At 40.6% G+C, this 23,200-nt stretch overlaps 1 protein-coding gene and 1 pseudogene across 3 annotated transcripts in view; both read right to left on the reverse strand.

The window, feature by feature from the left end:
- kcnd3 (potassium voltage-gated channel, Shal-related subfamily, member 3) overlaps positions 1-23,200 on the reverse strand; it is a 111,158-nt gene that overhangs the window by 31,522 nt on the left and 56,436 nt on the right. The window lies entirely within an intron of this gene.
- Positions 1,520-3,367, reverse strand: LOC115782630 (cyclin-dependent kinase 7-like; annotated as a pseudogene).

Raw genomic sequence — 23,200 nt, forward strand, 5'->3', positions numbered from 1 at the left:
ACTAAGTAGCAAGTCCAATTCATCCTTCTAAGTATTGCTTCAGAAATTTTCATATAATGATACAGATGCTTTAGAAGAGTCCCATTAAGCAGTGCGAGTACACATATCTGCCAGGATGTCTGTGAATAATAGCCAGGGACCCTGTTACAAGCTCTGCTCATTTATGTGTGAGCATGATGTATGTATGAATGAGAGTGTGTGGCTGTGTATGTGCCTGTCTTTGTAATTAGTGATTACCAGACAGCTATCAACAGAACGCTTCAGTGAATCCACTTTCAAGAGTAACCAGGAAGTGCAAACACAATTACCAGAAGAGAAGGAGCATAACAACATTTAAATATGAATTACATCTGAGATAGAGAGAGTCCCAAAGCTTGCACTACTGACTGCCCTCATACTGCCAAATTCACTAAAACAATAGTACTTCGATTAACACATTCGTGTAGTGCTTGCATATCTATGTGATATGGTCATTTTTTGTGTGTGCAGTTGGTAATATACACACTTATGATAATGGGCATATCTACAAGCATTAAAATACTTTAAAGCCTTGGAAGGCTGATATGGCTGTATGGATTAAAAAAAAAAAAAAAAAAACAGTAATGTCTGCTGATAATTGAAAGAGAAGTCCATCTATCTCCGTGAGCTTGGATACACTGAACAGTGTGTCAGTGTGGCGGTGGTGAGGAAGCGAGAGGTTGAGGAACTTGGGCACAATTACCTTGATATGTTGTTCAATTAAGCTTCAAACAAGAACAAATGAAGCTTGGTTGAAACACAAATCTCTGGAGAAATATTCGAATGCTGAGACCGATCTCTCCCACTGAATGCAAGACGGCAACAAAATAGAATTTAGGTGGATACATGACACATCTTTTAGTTTGTGTTCAAACTCAGGGTGGGCAAGGCAGCCTCCACAACTTCATTGTTTTATGTATCCAAGAGTGTGCAACATTAAAGTAAGGAAGGTGCCTGAGAAAAGAGGCACAGCAAACATAAAATTATACAACACCTTTAGAATCCCAACAATATACACTCACCCGCTTGTCACTCAACTGCTTGCTAACAAATATATCCAATACACCAATCACAGCAACTTAGTGCATTTAGTCATGTAGACCTGGTTAAGACAACCTGCTGAAATTCAAACTGAGCATCAGGATGGAGAAGAAAGATGACTGAATGTGGTATGGTTATTGGTGCCACACGGACTGGTCTGAATACTTCAAAAACTGTTGATCTGTTGGGATTTTCCCACACAACCATCTCTAGGGTTAATGACAATGTTCCAATAAAGAGAAAATATCCAATGAGTGGCAGTTCTCAGGGTGAAAAATGCCTTGTTGATCAAAGAGAATGGCTAGACTGCTTCAACCTAATAGGAAGTTGCCTGGTCTGTTGAGTCTCGATTGTAGGTTCAGAATTTGGGATAAACAACATTCAGTTCAATTCAACTAAATTTTATTTATAAAGTCACAACAACAGTCGCCTCAAGGTATGACATAAAACCATCCTGCCTTCAGGACCTCATCTTCAGGTTGGGGGTGGTGGAGTAATGGTGTGGGGGGCACGTGTATTCATCTTCTAATGGCTGCTTCCAGCAGAATAACAAGTCACCAAACTCAAATCTGAACTATACAGAGCTGTACTGAAATGGCCTCCACAGTCACCAGATCTCAATCCAATGGAGGAAGTGGTGGAACAGGAGATTTGCATCAGCTGACAAATCTGCAGCAACTGTGTCAAAAAAAAAATATCAGTCATAATCTCGGAGGAATGTTTCCAGCACCTTATTGAATCCATGCCATTAAGAATTAAGGCAGTTCTGAAGGTAAAAGGGGGTTTAACCTGGTACTAGCAAAGTATACCTAATGAAATGGCAGGTGAGTCTACATCCCTGTTGGACTCAGCTATACTGAAGTGCAAAATCCATTAATATACAACTGAGATGGTGAATACATTAAACTTTATGTGCTCAAAATCAGGACGTTAACACTGTCATTGTAACCATGTTTCAGTGCTGATGTTAGCAATTAGTTTAAAGCTGTACATGAAATAACATGACTGCGACCTCCATTTCATGCTTAATTTTTAGTTATAATACTGACTGAGAGGGGTGGAAATTCCCAGAGTCTAAAAAGACATATGTGTACTGCCTTATGGCAAAAATTATGAAAGAATTATGAAATTATATAATGAAAGAGTCCCATATTAAAATACCCAACTCTCCAGTTTAGCCTGGTGTAAAAACAGTTTTGGCTTATATAAATAGCTTCCTCTTTCATAACAACTCCACTGGGGGTGATTTATTTATTTATTTTATAACACATCCATCTGGATACTGGAGTGAGGGGCTTGATTGACAGGTGTCGTGACACAGGCAGCTGTAGCTGATAACTGTTTGCTTGGCTTCACCTGTGCTAATTTGGAGTCACTGAACTTGACCTTTCCATCATGTCTGCTCCCCAAAGTTGCTTACCACATAGTCCTCGGACTGCGTGTCAAGCAACTTTGTCTGAGGACTGTGTGGCAGCTTACTTGTATCAGCTCAAGTATAACACCTCCAGCTGCACTAAATATATGTTCCAGCAGTGTGCCGGGAAATATTTTGAAGGACACAAAGTATGGTAGACTACTCAAACCAGGCCAAGTTTCTTCTGTGGGTGCTCCCAGAGCCACAAAGATCATAGTCAGCTGGTTGAGACCTGAGTCTCCAGCAAGGAATGGGACCTGAAGCAGTAACTCTGCCAAGATGCATCTCCCTGCCCACATGTCAACACCCACACCGTACGTCCTGGCACCGAACAGGAGCTCAGGTGAGTGGTACCACCTGGTAACCACTTGATGTGTGTAGACTCTGCTAGGGCTGCCAAAAGATTTGGCCAAACCAAAATCAGCTGACTTCAACACCCCATTGCCATCTGACAACAGATTATTGGGCTTCAGGTCACTGTGTAGGACCCAGTGCTGGTGTATATACTCTAATCCCTGTAGAGTCACGAGGATGCAGGCTTTGATGTTGGCTGGAGTTAAGACTAGGCTAGTATCTTTGATGATAACATCCAGGTCTGTTTCCATGAAATCAAACACCAGGCTGATGTTTGATTTATGCCCGAAAGCATCCAACAGGCCGATGATGTTTGGATGATGCAGCTCCTGCAGCAGTTTTATCTCTCTGACAGCGATCCGTTTTATACCATCTTTAGCCTCAGTCCTGTAGCCAACCTTAATCTTTTTAATGGCAACTATGGTGTCGGTCATTTTGTCTCTGGCTTTGTACACTGTGGCAAAGGCGACCCTCTCCAAGGAAATACAGTTTCTCGTATTGTTTGGCTCTGTGTGTCTGTTCATTTGTGTTAATGGACATGTGGTGGTGATGGCAAAAGGTCACTTTTACACTTAAGTTGTATTTTCATTTCCAGTAGTGCTGACTGTCATGAAAAAAAAAAAGACAATTTGGAAAAAAGAAAGACAAAAAAGTACTGTTTTATGCTACAGTTACACTATGGAAAACGACCAAAATTATTATGACTGTGTGCAATGGACTTGTGACCTTGTTGCTCTGAAATGGTTGCTTCAAAGACAGGGGACCGTATCTGCTCCCATGCACAGTTTCAAAGCAACTTTGTGTCAGGGAGACAGTCTGTTATCAGTCAGCTATCAGTCTGAGATTAAATGGGGTCAAGTTGGCAATTACATACAAACTGTTGCTGTTGGTTGCAAACCTGTTGCCTTCGGATATAGAAAAAGAGATATAGACGAGTTACACTTATTGCTGCAGATTGACTCAGATTGATTGCAACATGCTGGCAATCTGTTTGTGTTTATAAATTAGATAGAATTATTTGCAAACCTTCACCAATGTGTTCAAGAGTGATTGCAGCCAGTCTGATTCACACTGCAATTGTTTGGACACAAGTCCCACAAGGAGACCTGTGCAATCATCTTGTGATGGTCACCAAGAGTTTCAGACTGCTGCATACTCAACTTCCAGGCAACCAGGAGGTCACAGCAAGTACTTGCAATCAGCTGACAGTAAATTAATTCAGTGCAATCACCAGGCAACAACTGACTTTTTCCTAGTTGCAAGGAGGTTGCCATCCTATTTTTACTCTCATGTACCTGGTCTCATGGTTTGACATGTTTTGATATGAGGCCAGGCAATGTTATCTGCAGGCTTGCAGGTTGACATTGGCTTAACATGTCTAAAATAGAAAAAGTTGCCTGTCATTACATCTAATGGTATTCAGTCCTATCTAATTCTGAGAGATTTTTTTCTTTGTCTAACACTTGTTCCTAGTTCAGTTGAACCCTTCCTATACTTCACCGTCTGCTGGTATTGATGTTCAAAGATGAAAAGCAGCAACACTGTGTGGTGAGATAAGGCTGGAGGTGGGGTGGAGGAGAGAGAGAGAGAGAGAGAGAGAGAGAAAAGGTCACAGCCTGAGAGTTCAGGGGTCATCTCCAGATTGCAGTTGAGCCTGCCGTCATTACAGCAAGGTGACCGACTGGCTGGTTCCAGCACAGATTTCACACAGAGATCAAAGAGATGAAAGGACAGGAAAAAAAAAAAAAAACACATTAAGGGAAAGGGAGTGCAGCGAAATGCAAATGTGAAAAGAGAGACATCAGTGAAGAGGAAACAAAAAGGAAGGGAGGGATTTGAGGGTGACCCCAACAGAGACAAAAACCAAATGAGACAGAGGGAGGGGAGATAAATTGATGGAAAGAGGGAGAGAGAATAGTACATTTCTGGATGTCGGCTCTACTCTGCCTCTCATTCAGGTCACAGTGATTTCATTTGTTTAACTTGGTCAGACTGTTTCCTGCTGTCGAGTGCGAATGTGTGTTTGTGCATTTGGTTGTGTGCTTGTAAAGCATTGTTGTTTGCTTCTGTGTGAGTTTGTGGTCGGGTCTGCAGTTGCCTATAGCAGTTACTGTCAGTGGGTGTTGCTGTTTTTCATTTCTTGTACTGCACATGACTGAAATGCAACAACATAGAACTCAGTGGTGATACAATTATTTTTTTTTTATTTCGCTGGCTCTATACCAGAAAGCTACTGCCAGATTTTTACAACCTAATTCAATGTCAGCACATCAATAGGAAGCCACATGTGCCAACGAAGTCAATTTAAAAGACTCTCAGAGGCTCTGGTGGTGCAGCAGGTCTAGAACGATTGACTTGAGTATTGAACTATTGAACTTTTTCCCAAAAGGAGATGGAAATTAATTAAGCTCTGCTTTACTGTTTGTGTCTGTGCTTCCATGAGACTCCACAGGTGAATCCATTTTCCCTGCAACACAACTTGTAATATGCTATGGAGGTGTTTTGGGGCTTTTTTGGATTAATTTACTGTCTAGCCAATCAATTAAAACAGATTGAGTGATTTAGTGTGAAAGGGAGGGAATTATGTAAATGGTCCACACAGGCTCACTGTATACTGTCTATATGTCTCAATATAGTCTTATTTTAGACCTTCTTGAGTATTCCTCAGTAATTCAGTCATTTCCTCACCCTAAAAACACATTTGTTTCTCAACTGTCATCCATTTCAATAACACAGCCAGCTCTTATTCTCAGTTCTTTGATGTTGCCTGTTGTCATGGGGACCTTGTGAGTGCTGCGATGCTGAGCAGCATACAGAGTGCCATGTCGCTGCGGTTAAAAGGGTTACATTAACATCAGCGGCAGGTTATATTTGAGCGTGGCTACATTACCCATTAGCAGCACCAAAACCCATTTGGGGTAGCAGGGCCAGCACTGTTAGCATTTAGCACTAATCTAAATCATCAGTGGTGAGCAGTCAACCCATTTGATTTAAGTGTAATTCATACTTGACTAGTTTTTGAGAGCTGCAACTTCAGAGGTACTCTCCTCTATGTACTCTAAACCTCTAAACTACACTTTGCAGAGTTGAAAACATAGTAAAAATATATATTTTTTACTTCAAACAACAGAAGAATATCCAGCAAAGGTCGATCTCACTCCATCGCTGAATGTGAATTCAGGGGAGAGCAGGAGTTGATACACACAATTTGCTGCTCATCCCTCCTTGAATCAAAGATGCTTCTGTCAGATTGTTTATCTGGCCAGGAATATTGGCTAGCTGCAGGCCGAGCTTATCACATACTGTTTTACGCCGCCTGACTTATTGACTGTGAACATGGCCAACATGGCTCTTCTCATCAGTGTCCAACACAACGGAAGCATCGACTGTACGGATCTATGACCAAGCCTGACTGAGAGGCAGTCAATGCACCTAACTAGAGCTGGCTGGTGCTTCTAAATCTGCTTTAGGGTGGTCAATGTGCTGTCAGGTCAGTGTGTCTAAGATAACAACATTTCTCAACTTGACAGGTCCTTTCATGAAAAAGAAGCATGAGAGAAGCTTGTGAAAGCTTGTTCTAAAACAAATTAAATGCAAGAATCCAAAAACTGCATGAATAGCAGTGTTAACCTAAATCAACTTTGGCATAAGTTAACAACAGTCAGCATGTCAGGATGCGTCTGTGTTTATGGTGAAGGTAGCTGTCTGGATGTGAGTGCTAGTGGAGAAAAGTAGGCTGCAGGAGAAACTAGGGCATCACTTAGACTCAGGAGAGGTGTCTCCAGCCCAGCCTCCTGTCCTATTTCGCTGCCTGGCGAGACTGGCATGTGTGCTTGTGTGTGTGTGTAATTCAACAGAGGGGGCACCCTGGGCAGTCCGGGGAAAGCTTCAGGCACGGGAGACAGATAACAGGTGAGCTCCAGGGAGGCTACCTGCAGGAGAGATGAGGGTCCAGTGACAGGCCTCTTTGCTGGAGTGGAATGGATGTGCAGAAACCCCTGGGGCACAGACCAAATGTCAGACAGTCTGTGCACACATACTGGAAAACTGCTCTGAGCTTTATTGGAATTTGTCACCTGCGTGTATGTGAGTATGTGCGTTTGCCCGTACGTGTGTGTGCTCCAACTGGGCAGATGACTCACAACAGGAAAGAGAGCTGAACAAGGCAGCACAGACAGGTGGGGGAAGTGCACATGTAGGTGTTTTTGTTTGGCTGTGTGGGTGCAAGAAATAAGCTGTCGAATGCCACTGTAAATATATGCTGTACGCTTTTACAAGTATGCACTATACAGCACAGCACACACTGTGCTTCCACACCTACAGTGCATCCACCCATCTATGTACCCACTCACGCAATGTTTACTGTACTATGGTAGGCATTATTTATCTACTAGTCCCCATTCTCCTCTCCTCTGGAGCTTTCCAACACATCACTAATTCATCCCTTGGCAGCCCCCTCCCCCCCACCAGCTAAATTTGAACTGAAATGCTGGCCCTTTAGTGTTGGGCCAAGTTACATCCAAGCTCTTTCTGTAAGCATATACCCAGGCAAGGTACATCCCACACTGAAACTCTACCTTTCAGCGACAAGCTCTTATTTTTGAATCAGAATAGAGGCGTATCCTAATGCGGAATCTGCACAGCTATTCGATCTTTGGCTGTGTAGGTCAGCAGCAGCAGAAGCATGGAGTGGGTGTAGTGTCAGGTTGCTAGGTTTGGTTTTGATGGGAGACTAACCTGGTCATGTATCCTGACATGTAAAGTGGGCGGGTTTGTGTTGCAGTATCTGTTTAGCAGCAACTGTGGATACAGCACACAGCAGACTTAACTAAAGTTTTGTCAGAACAGAAGCATCTGCTCTGCTCAGGATTCACTCTACATTAAAAATACATAGAAAACCTCAGCAGATAATTATAAATCTTAAAAAACTTAACTAAAATACTTGACAGATAGTTTTCCACATTTATAGTTTGATTAGTCCATTAGGCTTATAGTCCTTTTCTGGAAAGCAGACAGGCAAAAGAAACCTGCTGACAGGTTGGCTCAGTAACATTTAGCCCATTACATCATATTATTAGGGTTGAAAAACATGATACATCATCAGAAAAAGTTTTCAATGGCACCATAAATTTCAGCCTCCACAACACCTGTCACCTGCCCGTTTCTTAAGGACAACATTAGCGTGTAATCACTTACCGCTGGATCTGTCCGGCAGAAAGCCTTGAGAACAAATTTGCTTAATTTGCAAAAATGCAGGCTGGTAACTGGACATTGAAGTTTTTTGTTTTTATTAATTTATTTTCAGACACTAAGTAACCAGATGTGTAAATAGGTAACATTAGCTTAGCAGATAAGCCTTTACCTAATGTTTCAGGTAACATTCCGGGTGGCCAACTCTCATTAATTTGGTGTGAGACAGGCTTACTGTGCAAGCAGTGCTAAGTCTGAACTTCAGGATTTTCCACCGTTTTCACCAGTTCACCCAAATTACTAAAAGAAGCATTTTTTTTAACTTCCAAATGTCATGTTAAAATCAAAGCAAAAAAATCTAGGAATGCAAAAAAGAATACTTATATGCATTAAATTAAAAGTATCAGTCTTTGTTTTTGTGATTCAGAGAAACGGAGAGAGGCAAGTAGATAGGGACATGTTTTGGAAACAGAAAAGATTAAGTAAGAAATTGGAAAGCAGTTAAGTAGAGCACACAGACATTATATGTAAGTATCTAGCTAAATGTGTAGCTTAGTAAAGCACAAAAGATAACTGTGAATGGATAACTCATTTGATGCCATGTTTGTCTATAGAAGCAGGTTGGTTCTAAAGAAACAAAGAAACCAAGAAAATTTTTAACCAAAGCTTTAACTGATCTTGGTTCCTTGGTGGCAGATGAGAATCGAAGGGAGCTTCATGGCACTGTGAGCGGATCAGAAGAAAATGTTCCAAACAGTGTATAAAAACTCTTTTCAGGTCCTCCAGGTGTTAGAAAACACTTTCACAGATCAGTCTTTGTTGCCAATCATTAATACTTGGGCAAGTAGGGAGGATGAAGTCAACAATACTTAAAAGGGTAATCTTACTTTTACTCCAAAATGAAGTAAGATTACAAAATGCAATGTGAAGCACACTAGTTCAGGCAAAGAATCAGCAACTTTTGACCAATGGACAACTGGACGCTATAGTGACTCATTACTGCCTCTTGGGGTACAGAGTGGTATTACAAGATTAGGCAGGCTGTTGCCTTTCTCTTTAGGATGATCTGAATACACAATAAAAGCTACTTTCAGCTAACCCTTATTCACAAAGGGTCACCAGAGTGGTAACTCCACATGTTTGATTTGGTAGATTTTTGTCATCGGCCGCCCTTCCTGACATAACCCCCAAAGGGATTTGCGTCTCCTCCCAGGATCAATCCGAGGATGTATGTCAGACAAATGTGTAAACCACTACATTATGGAGACATATCTGACATTATGAATGAAAAGCATTCTTTTATCAGACAGTTAAGTTTAGCAGATGTTTGTCTGTTTTAAAAACATACATATTGCACCTTTAAGGACAGAGTATTAAGTCATAGTGTAAACAGTGACATAAAGACAGGTAAAGGGCTGTTGATCTAGCACCTGCCAAAACAGTAAGCAGACCATCAGGCGAGGTCCCCTGATGTAGTGTGACATCGAGAGGAGAGGGTGTTTGAGCTGAGCTACTCTTACATTTCATGTATTGATTCTGTCCAGATTGTGTCTTGACTGATTGAGAGTGTATGTGTGTGTGTGTGTGCATGTGTGTGTGTAAGGGATAGAGAGAGCGCAGGGGAGCAGTGTGTGGGTGGAAGTGCAGAAAAGGGGAGCAGGCTACATGTAAGCGCTATTAAATTTTAATTTCAGAAAGGTCAGCTTTTCCTCAAGGTCAAACATAAAAATAACCTTCAAAGGATGAGTAGATGGAAAAAAGAGTGACTCTCTGCTGGGCTGCTGGGGAAAAAAAACAGCACAAAAAAAGCAACGGGCAAATATGAAAAAGACAGCTTGTTAAGATTCACCGTAAGCCAATTAGTAACCATAGTGATCAACGGAGGAGCGAAGAAACATGCTGTCTTTGACAGAAATAAGCTTTTAGATCAGGGGTTGTGCTGTGTTTTACCTATTCATACATATGCATAAATATGTTAGACATGTGGGTAACAGAACTCTTATGCATGCAAACATATGTTTATTACACACACTTACACTAACAAGAAAATCAGGATGATTTAAAGCTTCCATGTACTAATAGGATCAGCTGGGAAGGATGGAAGATGGGTGAATCCAGGCATCACAAATAATTTCCATCACCCATCAGTTTTAATGCCACTACTTCTAATCCATCAGACAGTGATCTCTAATGCTGTACACAGTCAATCTATCATGTTGTTCAGCACGTAGCCTTACTTCCCTATGACTTACTTCTGTATATTTAAATACATGTGAATGCTACACATCGCATTTACAAAAAAAAAGAAACCAAAATAAAAAAAATAAAAAAAATCAAAGCTATGCAGTTATGAGATTAAATGAACTTTTCCATGGTTTTCTTATTCCTAATAGCAGCCAAAAGCATTAGTCAATAACACAACATAAAAAACATACTGTGCTGTTTTTCAGACTCACTAGACTCATTAGCAAAGATATGGATGTTAGGAGACTTTGAATCACAGTGTGAATAACAATTCCATCTGCAGGGTTTAGAAAAGGGAAAGACAAGCTGTAGACACAAACTGCATGCTTAAACATCAAAACTCACATCAACATTAGAGCACTCTATTGAGGAGCAGAAATTCAACTCCTGAAATTTTTATGTGAAATGTTTGTCAGTTGATGATGGATTAAAGAAAGCAAGGCTATGATCAAAGTGAGCTTTAATAGATAACTTATTTAGTCTCTTGCTCACTTGATTGCCTCTTAACCGGCTCTATGTCCACTTAAAGGGATTGCATTAACCTCTGCCACTCTCTGTGGGCAGATGAGCTGATCCCTCACCCTCCCTTTAAGATGCGCTCGGTATTAAACTCTTCCTTCTTTGGCTGGGATCCCTGTTTGGCTTATGTCCAAACACACACACACACACACACACATAGAAAGCCAGACACAGTCTGGTGTGTTCTTGTACAACATATCACTGTATAGGATCTGACACTTCCAGTGGACAGGTTCCATTTTTTTTTAAACACTATCATCTAGAACTTTATATATGGATAGGTTTAATACATGTGATGTACTGCAGAAGTGAGGCTGGAGTGCAAAAAAGAGAGATTGCTCATGTGTTACAGAAAGACTGTTATTAGGGGGATTGAAACATATGCTCTCACACTTGAAATAACTACTGTTATGTAGACATAACAGATGCTGACAGACATGTGTACACATAGCCTGTTTCTTTTTATTTCCTCAGCCATATCTGCTGTGTATTCTTTCGTGCCAACTCAAGTCCTCCCAGAAGAATCTTGTAACACACCTGACGCTGTTGCTTGCGCAGATTGCCTGACAGCCGGCATGCCTGGTCCTCTCCACTGCTCGCCCCGACCTGCTCTCTGCTCTCTCCAGCTGGCTGTTCTAGCCCCCTGCTCCCATCATTTCCGTCTATGCAACCAAGCAGCTGCTGTACCAGACAATCTTTTACTCTCACTCACCAGCCCATTCTCCTCTTGACCAGCTTAGGGGGCATGCATCTTCCCCCCTTCTAAATTTGGAGTTATTCACATTTTTCTTTGTTTTGTTTTGTATTTTATCAGCTCAATATGCTATAGAGAGGATACATGGATGGGTGGCACAGTGGCATGGTGGTTAGCACTGTTGCCTCACAGCTAGAAGGTCTTGGTTCAAATCCACCTTGGCCTGGGCCTTTCTGTGTAGAGTGCATAGGTTTTCTCCAGGTACTTTGGTTTCCTCCCACAGTCCAAAGACAGTGGGCAGTTAGTGGGGTTAGGTTGATTGGTGATTCTAAATTGCCCATAGGTGTGAATGGTTGTCTGTCTGTCTGTGTTAGCTCTGCGACAGGCTGGCGACCTGTACAGGGTGTACCCTGCCTCTTGCCCAATGACAGCTGGGATAGGCTCCAGCCCACCCATAACCCTGCAAAGGATAAGTGGAATAGAATGGATGGATGGGACAGGATACAAGGATAACATTAGAATTAAAAGAAAATACCTCTACTCCCAAACTACTGTACCCCCCCCCCCCCCCCCCCCGTGTTTTTCACGCCCACTTTTGCATCCTTCCAAAAACCCTCATCAACCCAAACGGAGAGCAGAGAGGAAAAAGAGGCATGTTAATACTAAGACATCATTTGGCTCTTCTAACTCAGCATATGCACGGTGCTAGAGAAAGTTGCACACACAGAAAAAAAAAACAAAAACATGCAGAGACACACACTTGCCTCTTACATATGCATTATTTGCAGATTCAACCAGTCACACGCATGCACAGTTCTACAGTGCAGTTAGTCTTTCACAGCCTGACATTTCTTCCACTGAGCTGTGTACGTTGAGGCCAGTCGCACTGTCAAAACATTTCAGCACCGCCGAGGAAGAAATATACAACACTAAGACCTGACTGCACACACAAGGGTACACATAAAATATACCTTCAGCCAAATCTAAAAACTCAGATACGCATCACTGCCATCTGCCTTTAGAAACATGTCTGTCTGAGGACAAAATCTATAAGAGGGTGGAAAACAATCTAAATCAACTGCTGCTGTACGTTTGTGTCTCTGTGCTTAGAGAGCAGAGAGCAACAGGGGACTTTTGAGTAGCTGCACATAAACTCTTCTACACTGTGTGCATTGCGTGTGTGTGTGTGTGTGTGTGTGTGTGCCCTGCTGCAGTGCCTGGAAGTGATTGCTAAGGGCCATCCTTGTTAACCTTAAGAGAGTCGTTCCAAAGAGATTTTCATCTAACCAAAGGGGACCCTGATCAAATGAATTATTTCTCACTTTCCACTTACTGAATGTTCTGCTAACTAATTGGTGTCAACACAGAGCAAAATATTCATTTAAAATCCAGTTTTAGCGCACTCCCCTGAGCAAGCACAAGCAGTTTGGGACAGATTTATTTGAGAAACAGAAGACAAGGTAGTTCCTTCACAGAAAAAAAACAACTATTATTTATACTAATAAACAGTCTCTGAGAAACTGTTTTAACCTAAAATGTAGAAAATGAGAACTCTTATCGTCTCCATGTAGAAAACTGCCAAAAATGATATAACAGGCACTGTGAAACAAATTACCCGGTTGTTGTTTGTAAATATTTACAGTGCAACCTTTTAATTTTGTCACCAGCTTCAAAACAACTTACAGGGTTTTGGAAAAAGTATAGATGCATATTCCATTTTCAGTGGTAAACATGTGGAACAGATAAACTGAACGCTCAATTTCAAAGACTGCAAGTTTGCAAAAGAGAAGCATGAAGATGTATCAGTTTAAATGTACATGACTATTATTCCATCTGCATTTTAGCCTGTCTTATAATTTGGCATGACTCAAGCATAAGAATTTCCTGGTTTTTTCCTGCTTCTTTCCTGCTTTCCTGTATTTGTGTAGATATATGCAAAAGCCTTGAACTACCCTTTATTAGGTCTCTAGGCTTCTTGAATCACATTCAAAAGCTCTTTTTTACATGTTCAATTCAATTTTATTTATAAAGCACCAAATCACAACAAACAGTCGCCCCAGTCGCCTGCTTGGCTGGCCCAAACCTCCCTCTGTACAATTTCAACCAAAAATTTCAAATTCGGATTCATCGCTCCATACGACCGGTTGCCACCAATTTTCAGTCCATTCCTTGTGTAATTTGGCATACCCCAGCCTTTTCTGCCTGTCCCCCCTCCCCCATTTCTTAAGGACATGACTTTTAGATAATGTTAATCTGCTGTAGACAGTTTTTTGGCCAGCCACTTCTTCTTTTGTCCTCCACTTATCAAATATCCTCAAAAGATTAAGGACACACTTGCAGAGATATGCCACGTTTTCTGCTAATGGCTCTTTGGGAATCACCTTGTTTGTGCAAAAATACTATTTTATGCTGGCAAACTGTGTTATCTTTTTTCATAGATTCAACTAAAGAAATGAGAACAAATGACATACATTTGTGACAAGCTGCTACTAACAAAGTGCCTAAAGACAATTATAAATTGGTCCTTCACTAAGGATTCTGTTATGTGTAGACACAACACTGGTTCATCTCTCATCCCTTGAGTTAGGTGCCGTTTTCATGCTTCCGTGATTCATAGGTCAGTGTTAACAAGCAAAAAAGTTCCTCTGAAAATGGTCAGGTACAAGGACTGGACTGAAAATGAGTGAAAAAGCAGCCAATGTCCAAAGGAAAACTTTGAAAGAGCTTCAGAAAGCCTGGAGAACCACTGCTCAAGAATTACAAGAAAGTCTGATATTTACAGTATTTGGAATTTAAAAAAAAAAAAAACAGTGACATTAATGCAGCAGTAGCCTCATAATAATAGGGTAATATAGGTTAATGAGTATTAGAACACTATTACTCTGTTATAATACTGGAATTAATATTACTTCATAACCCCAAAAATCTCCATTGTTTGAAGGTAATAATGCAATTATTATATATTTGATCATGTGGACCATTACCTGGAAATATTTGTGGTAGCTTCTATGCAATAACCATAAAACAGGGCTGCAAAATACAAAACTGTCTATTTCAATGAATTTTTATTTTTAGTAATGATAGATTAAACCAAATGCCCAGAAGTACAATAATTACCTGGAAACAGTTGTGGTAGTTTCTATTCAATTTTCATGTATCAGGGCTGCAAAATGTAAAAACTACCCATTTCTATTATATTTCATAGTAATAATAATATTAATATTTCCTACAATTGAAAACCTCGTACCAGAAAAACATGACTGTACATTATATGCTATGTTAATGTTGTCATCATGAAGCAAGCTTGGGCTTTACAGCTACTTTACAATACACCACAGAGGGATGTTACTCCATTAATTTATGTGTAGCTATGCAGACTGGATGATGGTCTAACTCTTCAAATTGCTGTTCACAAAAGATTTCCCGATGAGTAAATACAAGACGCTGTGTGCAGGCGTGCATGTACTGTAAGACAAGGCAATGCGATGTGTGTGGGCCTGGAGCACAGAAACAGCCTTTGGCCAAATAAACAAGCTAAGTTTGCCTCTTTGCTCCATGTCTGGGGGTAAGAAAGTTCCCTTTGATCTGCAATTAGCATTCATATATACAGAACACATAAGATAAACACTTGCTTTCTCTCACGTCTCATCTCTAAAATAGAGGACTTAAGTTAAAACTGTCAAAACTGATATTTCACCTCACATCAGCTTGGTTTTTACTCTGATGGTCTCCCAAAAAGAAACCGCAGCAGAGATGGCCAACAGCACATTTACTCCCAAGTCAAAGTGGGTGCTCTGACCTTTACAAGATCCAAATTAGATGTTACACTTCATTCTATTCAAAACATTAACCCAGGGCAAAACATGGCAGCTACTTCTGTGCTACACTGTCATTCAGCCAACAAACTGCAAAGGAACATAAAACCTAACTACTTTCCCCCTGTGCTTGCAATCTAATGACCACGTCAGCTTGAGAATTAAACCTTCCAAATTGACATAAAAGCACAAACAGACTCAGCAACACATCTGTGAGGGCTGCACTGGGCTAATCACAGGCTGTCTGTGTAGATGATGCTCCATTGTTTAGTTCCACACAATTACATTCACAATAACCCAGAGCTCCTTAGGTCCCTCGCAGCCAAAAGCTGTTCCATTACGCAGCATTCAAGCCTTGTTCCAAAACACCCATAATTGGCTGAAATGTAATCAACTTACTGAAAGGATTAAACTTTGTTTTAAATTATCTGCTAAAACAGCAAGTGATGAAACCTTAAACCAGCTTTAACTCATCAGTCCCAAAGCTGTGTGTACCTGGAGCATCACCAGCTGACGAGACACTTCATGAAGGGAAAGACAGAAATAAGATGTCTGGAACTGCACCAGTGAGTCTTACCAGACCTTTCTGTCCTCTCATCTTACTGCCAGAGAGGGGACCTTGGACTTTCACGCTCTGACAAACACAATTAATTGGGGCAAAATGTGGTGCCCTTGGGGCTCCAATGATTCCTGGCTCATTTAATCTGTTCTGCCTTCAACCTGTATCCCCCTCCAGCATGGTTTTAGGCAAGGACTGGCTTGGGGCTGTGGTTGCAATGCCCATCTCACTAAAGCTATTTGTAGACTAAGAAGACACATAAATGAAATTGTTTTTTGTTCCCATGGGGCTTTTTAAGGAGAGAGACTTTTGCTTTTTCTTAGTGGAAAAACAAGTATAACTAGTTAATAAAAAAAAAAGCAAACAGAAAAACAAAGATTAGATGAAGCAAAAGAAATTTGAGACACCCTAGTATAAACAGGATAAATCCTCATGATACGCTAATCAAGGCAAAAAGATAACTGGGAGGTGCAAAAAGGGACAAAGAGTACAGAACAAATAAAGTCTCAGGAGAAAGTGAGGCATAATGTGCAAAAAGAGAAGACATAGCAAAATGAGATAGCAAGACTGAATGTAAGCAAGACTGAAAAAATGCAATGCAGCAAGAAAAGAGAGCAGTTACACAGTGTGAAGGCAGTAAGACAGAGCTAAGCTAGAGAGCTAAATTCAGCATGCAGGGTGAGTTCCAGTGAGCCAGAGCGAGTGAGTGTTTAAACAAGTGTTGTGACTCCTACACGGCCCACGCTGCATATCGAACCACATCAGTATACCACAGAACAGGTCTAGTGGGTCATCAGCAGTAACAACAGCAGCAGCTGAGAATAGCCTTGTAAGGCTTTGCTGACTGTCAGCCTGCTGCTTGGACTCCAAAGGAGCAGGCACTCGTTGGCTGCACAGCAGCTGAGTGGTGTTTCATGTGGAGCTCAAGGGGCTGATGGGAGGTGTATGTAGGGCTTATGTAGGCTTGCGGCAGAGTGAACACAAACACACAAAGCAGGAAATTAAGAAAGGAGGAAGCACAATAACATCAAAAGAAAGTGATGCGGGATGGCTGCAGTAGAAAAATGCAAACACAGTAAAGAATGAATGCTCTTTATTATCACAATAGGGTTTGTCTCCGAGTATAAAAACTGCTACATGGAGACATCTTCATTACCAGATAAGTGCTAGAACAGCATATGAATAGAATGAAGGGGCTAAAGCATGTCATTGTGCTTAGATGAGCAATGCCTCTAAAAAGACAAGTGTATATTGTTTTATTATTCTCCATGAATGGTGAGTGGTGTGCGCGTGTGTGTGTGTGCATGCATCCTAATGAGGATAACGTCACCTGAGAGTACTACATTCAGACTAAAAATCCACATGGATACTTCGCATGCACCCATGTGAGCAAATACACACAAATATTTGATAATAATCATTATTTCATTAAGATTACCGTGATAACACTCTCTCATTTCACCAAGAACCCCCCCCCCCCACACACACACACACACACAATTTTCTTTTATGCAGCAACAATGAAGTAATTATGAGCAATCATAATACAGAATAAAAGTGTGTAAATATTGTAATTTGTCATTTATTATGTAAATCACATCAGATTAGACTAACTGTATTGCAGTGATTAGCAGTAAATAGCTCATCCAGCTTTTTCCCCATTTCATCTCAATTTTTGCTTTTAGTTGCCAGCAATTTTTGCTGTCGTTGTTTAAGCTGAAGCTGAGATTTCAAAGCCCTTCAAATTAGATCACTGTCTGTACATTTTGAGATGAGACAAGAAAAGATAGTCATCGCTTACCAGAATAATTAAACTTTTTTTCCAAGCCGCACTGCTTTTAGACTCATTTGTCTCCTCATTTATCCTTTCCATTTATCACTGGAAGCTTACACTGCATGCACCGACACACTGATATAATGACCTTTTGTTGTCTTAACCATACAGCACAACTTGTAGCACCTGATGTTTCACAGGAAAGGTGACATTAAATAATTCATCTTAGTTTTTCTTCCCTCTGATGAGAGAGTGGTTCAGCTCATTGCCCGAGGCCTTCTACTCTTTTCTTATAGCTAAAGTTCTGTATGCTCCCTCAAAGCTACCATGGGAGAACACGAATCTCTCATGAAATGTACATAAAGTAAATGTTTTTGCACTCAGCCAAAGCTCCCTACATGTTATATATTTTATACATATTACGTACAGACAATTGGTAATTGAGCAGAAGTAGCAGTAGGAGACAGAGGGAAAAATTCAAAAGGGCAAGACAGAAATAGAAATCCACCAAGAAAAGAAAGAATTGCCTTTGAAGGGAGACTCAGATTCATCTTATCCCACTGAGAACAAGGGCTCAGGATTGTGTCTTACCATCAAATAGAAGTGATCTGCTGCTGATGTCCCATAGCTCCTAACAGCTAAGGCTCACAAAGCCTCTCATTTCAGTGTCCTCCTCTTTAACTTATACCCTGCATCGTATCGTGTCTTCCCCCTCATGCTTTAACCATAAAGAGGGTATCTCCACACTTTTTGTTTTATACTGTGTAACATTGTACTACATTTGTGTCTGTTCACATCCAGACTACTGCAGCATTTAAGAACCCCTAAGATGAAAACTGTGCTGACCCAGTTTTAGTTTCAGACTGTGGGATTGTGTTTCAGTCTGGATGGGCAGAAACTGAGAATTTTGGAAACTCTGATGCCAACACCCACGTTTGCTTCCTGTCTGAGTTCTATCAGTTACATTAATTAAGCCACAGCATTAAAGCTGGGCTCGTGTGCCTTTTGTGATTGCATCCTTCTTATGCGAGTCCTCCTTTTCCATTACCACAGCTCTAAGATTGCTGCATTTATTTTGTTCTTTGGTCTTCCTTCAAAGCAACCAACCCTCTGCATCAGGTTTACAATTGCTCATACACATCAATGGTCATTTGATGTACATTTGCAGGGTTGTCAGTGAAGACTGACATAACTTCTAAAACACTTACTTGGTTGGAGCTCATTTTCATATTAAAACAAAAATTTAATGTGGCAGTAATCCAAGAAAACAATATTTCAAGAAGGTTTAGCTCTGATGGCAGACAGCTGTGTTTGACTGCTTGACTGTTTATGTGCTCAAGTGTGTATGAGTTAAGCTCCTTTAAGACTCTCACACCAATCTGGGACTCTCTACCAGCTGTATGTGTTTATTTAAAAAGGACTTAAAGTATTTTTTTTTCTTTAATATTCTCTTGCAAGCTGCCAGCCTATAGCCTGCTGACATATTCCAAAATATATAGCTCTAAAAAGAAAAGCAGTTAGATTGCCAGAAAAGTCACACAAAACATGGCATTCTGAGTGTAATATAGGATGTAAATCAAGCACAGAAAGTGACTCTGCAGAACTCATCCAGAAAAGAGACATTTGCGGTGCTTGAGTTTATATGGCTGGATATTAGGCTGCTGGTGCAATTGGAGAAGTCTCCGTGCCAAAAACAAGATGCAAATCTATAAAAATTTCAGTAAGTATTTTGGCTCTTTGTGACAGCCAAAAGGCATTTTGTAACCCTAAAGATGACCCAGGATATATTATGGATTCCATGTCTGTAACACACTACTGAGAGGAAAGGCCATGCCAAAGAACAGTACTCTAAGGTGTCAGTGAAACGCTCTGGGCCCCGCAGGCAGTGAGATAACAGGTGAACTTCAGGGACTCTACCTGTGGGGACTTTTCTTGTGTTATAAATGAAACCACCAGTGGAGATGTCTCTGTTCCCAGGAGGTCTGCTGCTTGAAACTACATTGTGTTGCATCTTGAATTCTCCAGACAGCTTACAAAGCCCTGCAAAAGTCTTGAGTCACTCCTAAATATATTTCTTTATATTTTGCTTCCAAGGAGCCAGACTTTCTTGTAATTTTTTGAAGTGGCCTTGAGCAACAGTTCTCCGGGCATTCTGAAGGTCTTTCAAAGTTTTTCTTTGGACAATGGCTGCTTTTTCACTCATATTCAGTCCAGTCTTGACCATTTTCAGGAGAATATTTTTTTGTTGTTGTTGAATGAATCATGGGCATGTCCCACCGGGAGGAGGCTCCGTGGTAGACCCAGGACACGCTGGGGAGATTATATCTCTCATCTGGCCTGGGAACGCCTTGGGGTACCTCCTGATGAGCTGGAGGAGGTGGCTGGGGAGACAGAAGCCTGGGCTTCTCTGCTTAGGCTCCTGCCCCCGCGACCCAGCCCCGGATAAGCAGAAGAAAATGGATGGATGGATGGATGGATCATTCAAGCATAAAAAGGCACCTAACCCAAAGGTATTGTGTCTACATACACAGTAACAGACAACTTAACAAGCACTTTGTTACTGGCAGCTTGTCACAAAAACACATCATTTGTTCCCATTTATTTAGCTGATCATCTTGACAGAGAACAGAACAACAGGTGGCCAACATCCAAAGAAGAAGCTTTGAATGTCCTTCAAGAAACCTGGAAAACTGTCCCTTTCAAGTTCAGTAGAATTGTGCAAACTCTGTTTTTGCCTTACATAGCGTATTTCCATTAATGTTTGCATTATGTTTTAATAAATCTCCGCAACTATTTCCAATTTTCCTAACAAAATATAAAGAAATGAAGGGTAACGCAAAACTTCTGCACAGTCCTGTAGCATGAGATGACCACAACATTACTGCAGGCATCTCATGTTGTCAGTGACATCTGTGTTTTTCACTCCATCAGAATTTATTATTAACAGCTGTATCACACAGTTCACAAACTCTGTCACAGCCCAGGTTCTAAACAAGACCTTATATTCATAGAGCAAAGTCATGCTTTTATATTCATGCATGATATCCCAAATGAGCCATGACTGAAAGGCTCTGGATGACTATGAGTGCCCTTTGAAGTAAGAACAAAGAGAATTCCTGCTCTTCCCATTTCTGATGCCTCTCTTTCTTTCCTGCTTTATAGTTCTCACTCACGTTTTTCTCTCCCTAAATAGAATACCTGTTATCACCCATTCCTTTTAAACTCACCTTCCCTGTGAAAAACGCTCTGTGGATGATTTACAGCTCCTTCCTTGGCTCTTAGTTGAGAGGGTTAAAATGATAATATCCAAGTAATCTTACTTTGTCTCTTAGACTGTTTCTAATGAGGGAGTAGCTCTCATTAGAGAGACTGTGAGGAGAGATGATTCAGGCAGAGCACAAGGTCTAACATACAAATTAGATCGTACAGATGCAAACCTGAAAGCACGAATGTATGGACGGATGCTGAGCACGCACAGTAATACAAACAGGTGCAGAGAAGAGGCCATAACACAGACTTGCAGACACATGATGTTCACACCGGGAGAGCGGCAAACACACTGACCTCTTTCAGGTCCTGTGGAGCCGCTCCTCAGTGCTTTGAGCTATTTTTAGCCTTTTAGTCCTCAGACAGTTAACCCACAATGCTTCACATCTCACAAAGTGTGTGCCCCTACTGGGACATCTTCAATGAGATAACAGTATTTATCTTTGGATGCACACACAGTCATGTATAAGCATGTACTGTATGCTCACTTAATGTAAGTGATCAGTTCAAAATGCAGTATATAGCACAGAGTTAACAAGTGCATGTGTGTGTGTGCTCTTTAAGAATTCATATGAAACACCTGCACAAAGTATGTGGAAGTATAAAACTTTTCCATAGCACTTTGGCATCTGGCTGCAGTGGTTTGCTCCCACAGTTAGTGGCTAATAGTGAGGAGGGCAGCAACAAATGATAATGATATATTATTAAGCAGTAATCCAAAAAAAATTTTTTTTCATTAATCGGTTTAACTATAAAGTTTAAAAAAAGAAAAAAAAACTAATTTGAAAACAATTAGGGACAAAGAGGAAATGCTCATATTTAAACAGCTCAAGCTACCAAGTAATTTCCATGTTTGCTTTAAAAATACTCATGAAATTAATTTATAATCACAATTCTTGCTCGCTCATTACTTATCAAGCCGGCAATCACATAATTGAGAATTCATCTCTTGTGGCAAGTGTAAGTGAGAGCATGCTGGGAAATAAGGCCTGGCTCACAGTCTGCCTTCCAGTTCATTTTATGAATGTTCAGCTAAGCTGGACAGGAAAAATTGCAATAATCAAATTGTTAAAATTTAATTTACCTCACTTTGTTTAATGTAAAAACACAAAAACAGTTTCAGAGCAGAAAGCATGGAACTGTCCAAAGTATCTCTGTAAGCTAAATCATTTATGTACTTTATGAATAGTCTATGTTAGGTAGAAGCAGGGATGTGTGGTATATTGCAATAAGCTACACTGTAACAACAGCAGTATTTACTGTTACTCTTTCACTGGTAGCCATCGCTTAAAGTCCATAGTTTTACTTTTGTTAACAGTTGTGCTAATAAACTATGTGAACTGTGTTGAATTAAAGATCTGCCAAGCTATTTGTCATGCTCCTTAGTCAGGGGTTCTAAATCAGAGCCCATACTGCTGTCAAAATGTTTAATAATGCATCCATCTCTCCTCCTGAGACCACTACAACCATGCCTTTATCCTCCACTCATCTCGCCCAGTGTGGGGCAAGAGCCTGCGGCCACACACTGCTCTCTCTGCTCAGCGTCCCACATTGCTGCCCAGCTCTCTTTGTCCGTGTCTCTGAGCAGCAGTCACTTTTTCTCTATCTTCTTGCAACATTCTCTGTATATGTTTTCATGCTACATTAAGTAATGATGAGAAGGATCAGTGAAGTGCGACCTAGGTTTGTTAAAGAGTACATGCAGGTGCACATACTTATACTGCAGTGGCTTGAGAAATGCACACAAATCAGCATAATATGCTGTCACATCTCCAAGGTGATTTTTATTTATTTATTTTTTGGCAAGGATGCCTCATTTTCATAGTGATGTGTTTTTGCCAGAAAGTCTTAACCTTAATTCAAAGAAAATGTGAGGTTTTAGAGTTACTACAGCAACAAGTGTTGATACTGACAACACGACACAATCCAAGCATCTAGGTGCTGCACTAAATTCCTCCTATGCTCAGCTTTTAGTATATATATATATATATATATATATATATATATATATATATATATATATATATATATATATATATATATATAAATATATATATCCTCATCAGGATAAGAATGTTTCACTGTAGAATAAAGGTGATCAGTCAGAGTAACTGTGCATTGATTTGCAGTAAACCCCTTCGTCTACAGGGAGAAGTGGACTCCAAAAGCCTCCACAGCTTAACAGAGCCAAGAGATCCCCTTACATGTTTCTTTAAATTTGTCACCTGTCTCTATGTCTAGACATTTCATTTGAAATCACAATATCGACATTATTCTGGAGATAGAAGAAAGGTCAGGGAATTCCCAAAAG

Source organism: Archocentrus centrarchus, chromosome 7 (assembly GCF_007364275.1).
Source record: "Archocentrus centrarchus isolate MPI-CPG fArcCen1 chromosome 7, fArcCen1, whole genome shotgun sequence".
NCBI lineage: Eukaryota > Metazoa > Chordata > Actinopteri > Cichliformes > Cichlidae > Archocentrus > Archocentrus centrarchus.